The following is an 8,422-nucleotide window of genomic DNA, read 5'->3' as shown; positions in this document are numbered from 1 at the left end:
CACCCTCCAAAGCCATCACAAAGTGCTCAACAACTGCATCATCCAGTGCAACCACAATGCTGATACAAGGAACATCGACTCCTTGAGTTCCTCCATTGCTGCGTGAGCAGCACCTCAAAAGTGCCTTGTAGAATGTGCAGTGCCACACAGATGCATTCGCTTTCTACACTCAGTTACAACATTGAATCAGACCCAATATGCACCCAATTATTATTGATATTTTTTCAGTGACTTGCAAATTGTCAATAAAGATCACTGTAAATCATGAAAGAGCACACTTTAATAGTAAAATACAAGTAATGTGCCTTCCTGCCAATTCCGTTTCTGCTTTTGATCCTGATGTGGCGGGCCGCGCATCGGGATCGAATCTGCATCGAATGCAGGTAACACTGTTCAATTCAGTATATATATATAGCCCAAACCGCACCGAAAATTACACTGAATCGATCCGTGTGTACACAGCATATTGTACATGTCGCACAACCTGATCTGCTAATTCCAATCACTTTTTGGTTGGAATCATCGATCTGTGTGCTCCATAAAGTACAAATCCCCCCTGGTTTTCGGCAAAATGGGGAATTATCCCAATCCATTGCAGATGTTTGGGGCATTTTGATTCTAAAACTTTTTAGAACCTGTTACTTATTGTTTTGGTACTTATTTCCTACTACGGCGCCCACGATCTTGATTGTATGTGTCGGGACGATATCGCAAGCATTGCATGCATCTTATGTGTTTGTGTATGGACGAGATCCACGAGATATACAATCTATACATCTGAAAAGATTTTTAATTGTATAGACAATATCGCATCTTATGGATATCATCTTATGGATCTCATGGATCTTAGGCATCCATAAGATGCATAAGATCCATAAGAAGCCATAAGATAAAAGATCCATCAACACCAACCCAAAGCGTGGCGAGCGCAGAGAGCCCACGAGGGGCGGTGGTATGCGTCCTCCGACCTTTTCATACCCCCACTATCCACGTTGGCGTGGAGTTGATTTTATATAGTGTGGCGAGCGCATCGAGCCTCCGAGACCGAAGCGTGGCGAGCGGACGCGCATTACTTCACAGGTATTACGCCTCCCCTTGCGGGGCTCGCTGTGCTCGCCACGCTTCGGGCTCGGGGAGGCGTAATACCTGTGAAGTAATGCGCGTCCGCTCGCCACGCTTCGGTCTCGGAGGCTCGATGCGCTCGCCACACTATATAAAATCAACTCCACGCCAACGTGGATAGTGGGGGTATGAAAAGGTCGGAGGACGCATACCACCGCCCCTCGTAGGCTCTCTGCGCTCGCCACGCTTTGGGTTGGTGTTGATGGATCTTTTATCTTATGGCTTCTTATGGATCTTATGCATCTTATGGATGCATAAGATCCATGAGATCCATAAGATGAGATCCATAAGATGCGATATTGTACATACAATTAAAAATCTTTTCAATTGTATAGATTGCATGCCTTAATTAAGGCATACAATCTTATGCGATGGGCGCCGTGCTAGGAAATTAGTACCGTTGTTTTACCTCTGTATTTATATTGTCATAGTCTTATACGTCTGTGGATTATGTACGTTCTATATAAATAAAATTCTTATTATTATAAACAAGTACAACATAAAAAAGCTACATCAGAAAGGGTTCTTTAAACATCATTTTTCCAAGGAAGGAAAAGGAAAATCCTAAACCTCCTAGGTCTTCTTGCCAGGAGTAGTTAACAGCTACCATCACTTCCCTCTCATTTGCATTTAATGACATTGGCAATCAGTAGAGCCTTAACTAGACATTTTGGAGCCTTTTGCCAGAAAAAGCATTGTCACATACCACCACTGCCACCATCATATTCTAAATAGGGCCTCAGAAGCGCACCCAAATAGGGGTATGGTCTTATAGGGAAGGGGCATGGACTTTTGGTACACCCCATAATGTATGCTGAATTACTGTATATCATAAAACATAAAGAATATATCACATAGCATATATATATATATATCCAACGGAGGTGCGGCACACCACAAATGAGGCAAAGGCAGGTAATTTATATATATCACACATTAAGATGCATTCCTAACTTATAATAAAATACAGAGTGGGCTGTGGAAGCCCGGAAGCGCATCTTTTTGAAAATACTTGGCAAAGGTTGGCTGATTAATCCAGCCAATAAGTAGATATGCTTTATTAGGTACTACATTTTCACTAGCAGGCAGCTGAATAAATATTTTCAAATCATCTTATTATTTATTGAGGGATATGATTTTTTTTTCTTTAACTTAAGAGTATAGTAAACAAACGGATAATAGGGAAAGATTTCATGCCCAAGACAAGTCTGCATATTTATGTGCTGGATCTCATAAATCTCACACAGGATGTTGGTTGGCAGCTTTCTTTAGTATGAAGAGGGGACTAGCAGCAATTGCAGTGTATATTGGCACTAGTTAGAACATGGTGTCACTTTCTCCCTTTCCTGTAATGTAGATTAAAAAGAAGGAAGCAAAAATAAATGTATGTATGCATATGTATATGTGTGTATATATATATATATATATATATATATATATATATATATATATATATATATATATATATATATATATATATATATAAAGGAGGGGCGCTCCATAGTGCATAAATGACAATATTTTAATTACAATATAAAAAAGCACGGTCCAGGGAAAAGCAACAATGTACTCGTACCGAACAATGCAGCGCTGTGGGCAGGGTACCACAATTTACCAAAATTGAATGCCAAGGCAAAGCTCCTACCACCAAATACCGGGGCGCCATTGGAAACCACGAACCCCCCGCTAGAATCACCGTCAAGGGTCACAGCGTGTTGGGAATCCACACGGGAACAGCGCTGGAGGAGTAAGTCTGGCAGCAGTCGGAGCAGACATCACAGGTGATGTCTGCTCCGACAGGGCTGTGACCCTTGACAGTGATTTTAGCGGGGGTTCATGGTTTCCAATGGCGCCCCGGCATTTGGTGGTAGGAGCTTTGCCTTAGCATTCATTTTTGAAACCTTGTGGTACCCAGCCCACAGCACTGCATGGTTCGGTACGAGTACATTGTTGCTTTTCCCTGGACCGTGCTTTTTTATATTGTTATTAAAATATTGTCATTTATGCATTATGGAGCGCCCCTCCTGTCCTTCTTTTTGACAGATTTTCTTTCTCTCGTGAGTCCAGGGAGTATTTGGAGGAGACTGCAATCCGTAAGGTGGCTGTAGTGTGCAAGCCACAGTTGAACTCTGTTTGGCTTTATTTTATGCTCGTGTGGTTCAAATAAATCAGCGCCGAACGTCCATCACCTGCCTTGCCTTTCCATATATATATATATATATATATATATAGAAAAGGGAGTCCAAACCGCGCACCGCCAAAAGTAATTAAGAGTGCGTCCTTTTCTTTCTTAGTAGTATTTGCAGCTTTCTCCAGGGAACCAGACCACGGTTCAATATCCCACAAACATGTAAAAAGAAATGGAGAGGGAGCGCACCATGAGCATAAAATTCAATACTTTACTTGAAAGTGTAATAAAGCTCACATACATGAAAGTAAACAGAGATCTGCTTGCCAGAATAAACCCCCGCACCACGCCGACAGCTTCAGACCGGGACCAGCCGTAAACCGTCTGTGGACATCAGGTGGGTCAGGAACAGAATTGCACAGCGTCGTCAATCAGGCCACGCCCAACCGGTTTCGTCATAGGTAGACTTCGTCAGGGGGTGTTTCTATTCAGTGTGCAGGTATGGTATATATATCTGTTATTCAGCTGGAAACAATTGACCCTCTCACGATCAATCAGCATCCTAGCTCTGGTTACAGCGTTATAAATCACTCAACATATATATGGCAATATAATAAAATTTACAAACATAGTAATAAAAAGAAGAATTGATACATAGTATAACAATTTACAATAATAAAAAAGTTTTATACATATATGGGTAAACAATTTATAATAACATTTAAAAACAGTTTTTTTACTGATAAAACACGTATCTGTGCAAAATTTAGCAATTTAGACCGAAGTTGTTCATTTACTAAAGAGAGGAGCAGAGAGAAAAGACGTTAATGACACAAGCAATATAAATGAAACAATCAGAAGATTTTCACTAAAGAAAGTTGCGAGGCTGACTTACACCAAGGCAACCCACCGGCGAATCACTATCGACACAGCATCTGAGGTCCGCAGACCCAACACAGAAGCCGGTCAGTGAGCCGTCAGTGAGCGCCCTCTAGTGCAAGAAAGATACAACATCGCAACCCTCATTCATTCCCACTGTCCTATGCTCCCAATGCTAAACCTACCGCTTTTGATTTATTTATTGATTCAAATAAGTTTATACGAAACCTAACGGTGAAGCGCCATTTTGCCAAAAATAATACAAATTTGGAGAATAAAAATGATCAAAAAGAAGCCATTGTAGGTACAGATTTAAAACCCCACTCAAACTTTTATCCGATTGAATCGGGTGGCAGCAATTTAGAAACTTTTCAGAGCCTTATTCAGAAGGACTTTGAAAATTTATGTTCCAATTCCAGGAAAGGTCATGATAACCTAACCCCGAATGAAAGAGGTGCCCTTAAGAAATTAGAGAAAAATAATGATATCATTATTAAGTGTGCTGATAAGGGGGGGGGGGGGTTAGTTATATTAAATAGAAATGATTATTTAACTGAAGCCAATCGATTACTTGGCGATAATACAACATATCGTAAATTAGACCTTAATCCTACCGAAAAGGTGACAGATAATATTAAGAAACTGGTGAAAAATGGACTGGAAAAACGATGTATTAATATAAATGAATCAAGGTATATTGTGAATGAGAATCCCAGGGTGGCTATTTTTTATTATCTACCTAAGATTCATAAGCGGCTAGAGCAGCCGCCTGGTCGTCCCATAATATCAGGGATAGGTTCTGCTACAGCCCAGCTGTCCGAATTTGTTGATATTTATCTGCAGAAATATGTGGTTAGTCTGCAATCACATATTAAAGATTCTACACAGATTCTCCAGTGGGCAAATGAATTTAAATGGGAAGCCGATTATAATTGGTCTACCATAGATGTAGAGGCTTTATACACCTCGATTCCCCACAAAGGAGGTCTGGATGCAGTGCGATATTATTTGGAAAAAGATGCAAACATTAGCGGTGATTTATGTCAATTCATTTTGGATAGTATTTCATTTGTACTAGAAAACAATTATTTCTTATTCCAAGATGAATTTTTTCTGCAACTCTGCGGAGTTGCGATGGGGACTCCGTATGCTCCCAGCCTGGCTAACATTTATTTGGGTAAATGGGAAGAAAATAATATTGAAATTAATGATGAATATAAACAACACATTAAGTGCTTTAAGCGCTTCATTGATGATATTATTATTGTGTGGCAGGGCGATGAGGGTATCTTCAATGAGTTTATGCAGAAACTAAATATAAACAATTTAAATCTGAGATTCACTTCCAACTTTAGCCATGACAAAATCGAATTTCTTGATTTAGTATTAGACACCACTGATTGGGCATCCAATAATTGCATCAATACCTATACTCACATCAAAAGTGTTGATAGCAATAGTTACATTAATTTCACCAGCTGTCACCTTAACAAATGGGTTGCGAATATACCGTATTCGCAATTCATTAGACTAAAAAGAAACTGTCTAACGGTAGAAAAATTCAATGAGCAGGCAAATATTTACTGTAATCGTTTTGAAGACAAGAGATATCCGCAGGAATTGGTACAGAAATGTAAAAATCGGGCAAATGCAAAGGATAGACAATCTTTGTTATCATATCAAGTGAAAGAAGGGAAATCTGAATCGTTGTTTGTACCTTTTGTAACCAAATATAATGTTGATAGTAGTAAAATTAAAGAAATATTAAATAAGCATTGGGGTATATTATTGCTGGACCCAATATTAAAAACTGTTATTCCTAATAAACCGCAAATAGTTTTTAAAAAGGCGGCTACTTTAAAAACTACTCTGGCACCAAGCCATTTAAGAAAAACAGAAACATCCTGCTGGTTACAAACAACGAAGGGTTTCTTTCCTTGCACGAAATGTAAAATGTGCCAGTATGTGGACCGGGATAAATTCAAATACTGGGACAAAGATCATTTAAAATCTTGGAATATCCAAAGTAAAATGTCGTGTATTAGCTCCTGTGTTATATATATGTTGAGCTGCAGTTGTGGCAAAAGGTATATTGGAAAGACTAAGCACTTACTCAAAATTAGAATATTAGAGCACACACGTAATATTCGCAATAAACTTAGCACACATAGTGTCTCTAGGCATTTTCTAGCCTGCAATAATGGAGACCTGAATCAGTTCTCCTTTAAAGGTATAGAGCAAGTCTCACTGTATGAGCGAGGTGGAGATCTCCTAAAAAAACTTAGCAGACGGGAGACTTATTGGATCCACACTCTGGGTACCTTCTCACCAGTGGGAATGAATGAGGGTTGCGATGTTGTATCTTTCTTGCACTAGAGGGCGCTCACTGACGGCTCACTGACCGGATTCTGTGTTGGGTCTGCGGACCTCAGATGCTGTGTCGATAGTGTGTCGCCGGTGGGTTGCCTTGGTGTAAGTCAGCCTCGCAACTTTCTTTAGTGAAAATCTTCTGATTGTTTCATTTATATTGCTTGTGTCATTAACGTCTTTTCTCTCTGCTCCTCTCTTTAGTAAATGAACAACTTCGGTCTAAATTGCTAAATTTTGCACAGATACGTGTTTTATCAGTAAAAAAACTGTTTTTAAATGTTATTATAAATTGTTTACCCATATATGTATAAAACTTTTTTATTATTGTAAATTGTTATACTATGTATCAATTCTTCTTTTTATTACTATGTTTGTAAATTTTATTATATTGCCATATATATGTTGAGTGATTTATAACGCTGTAACCAGAGCTAGGATGCTGATTGATCGTGAGAGGGTCAATTGTTTCCAGCTGAATAACAGATATATATACCATACCTGCACACTGAATAGAAACACCCCCTGACGAAGTCTACCTATGACGAAACCGGTTGGGCGTGGCCTGATTGACGACGCTGTGCAATTCTGTTCCTGACCCACCTGATGTCCACAGACGGTTTACGGCTGGTCCCGGTCTGAAGCTGTCGGCGTGGTGCGGGGGTTTATTCTGGCAAGCAGATCTCTGTTTACTTTCATGTATGTGAGCTTTATTACACTTTCAAGTAAAGTATTGAATTTTATGCTCATGGTGCGCTCCCTCTCCATTTCTTTTTATATATATATATATATATATATATATATATATATATATATATATATATATATATATATATATATATATATATATATAAGAAATGGAGAGATAGAGGGGGGCGCCCAATAGTGCAATAAAGTTTTTTTTATTTTTAAAAAACAAGTAAAAAATAAACACTCATTAAAAAGGACTCGTACCGAGTTTGACCTCAGCAGTGGACTGATTACCACTAGATATATACACAATCACTGGCAGTACTGCATTCCCATAGCTATAGTCACCGCTTCAGACGGCTTCCACAGGACCTCCTGCTTCTCCGGACAGCCGACGTCTCACAGAGTCCCAGGGTAGATGTTACACGGCTTGCGTCTGCTCTCTGCCAGGAGTTTCAGAAAGAACGTCATGATGTCCACGACCCTACGCGTTTCGTCATGGACTTCGTCAGTGGGGTGGCCATCGTGACTGGGGGCTGTGCTTTTATGGATCCATAAGCCAATCATAGCTCTCATATTAGCATATCTTCACAATTACGGCATGGCTTCAGCATATGTTTACTTGAATCAATTAGACTACTAAAAACAATTAAAAGTTTTCACAATTGAGTGGAACTTTCCTTTATTAGCGCGCTCATCTTCCTGGCGAGGTTTTTTCTTTCTTCTTTTACTATATTTCTCAATCTGTAGCCTCCGATATACGTATCAGGTGTTTTTCACCTTCCTGTAATTACGGCTCACTTAATGTTTCTTTCATTGAGACCTGTATCTTTTTGTTGCAATGATTTTACTGGTTCAGAAACGGACCCGGGCCAAATTCTATAAGATATATTCACACATATTCTTTTTGGAGAATATCAGACCAGTGCATTAATTTGTTTTTATATATATATATATATATATATATATATATATATACATACTTGAAGGAATGGTCGACCTTATGTCAACGGTTTTTTTTATAGGATATTTTCATTATTTCCTTTTCACTGGTATATTCAGGCATCTTGTATAAACGGTGTCATTTCGTAATTTTCGTTAAGTCCATTCGGAACTAAGGTATTTAGAGTTATGATCCAGTAGGTCTCTCTTTTTGTGAGATGTTTTTCATGATCACCTCCTCTCTTGTTTACAGGGATGTGTTCTATGCCTTTTATTTTTAGCAATGACTGATCA

The sequence above is a fragment of the Crinia signifera genome, chromosome 1 (genome assembly GCF_055691185.1).
Source record: "Crinia signifera chromosome 1, ASM5569118v1, whole genome shotgun sequence".
Lineage (NCBI taxonomy): Eukaryota > Metazoa > Chordata > Amphibia > Anura > Myobatrachidae > Crinia > Crinia signifera.
This window is presented reverse-complemented; position numbering follows the sequence as displayed.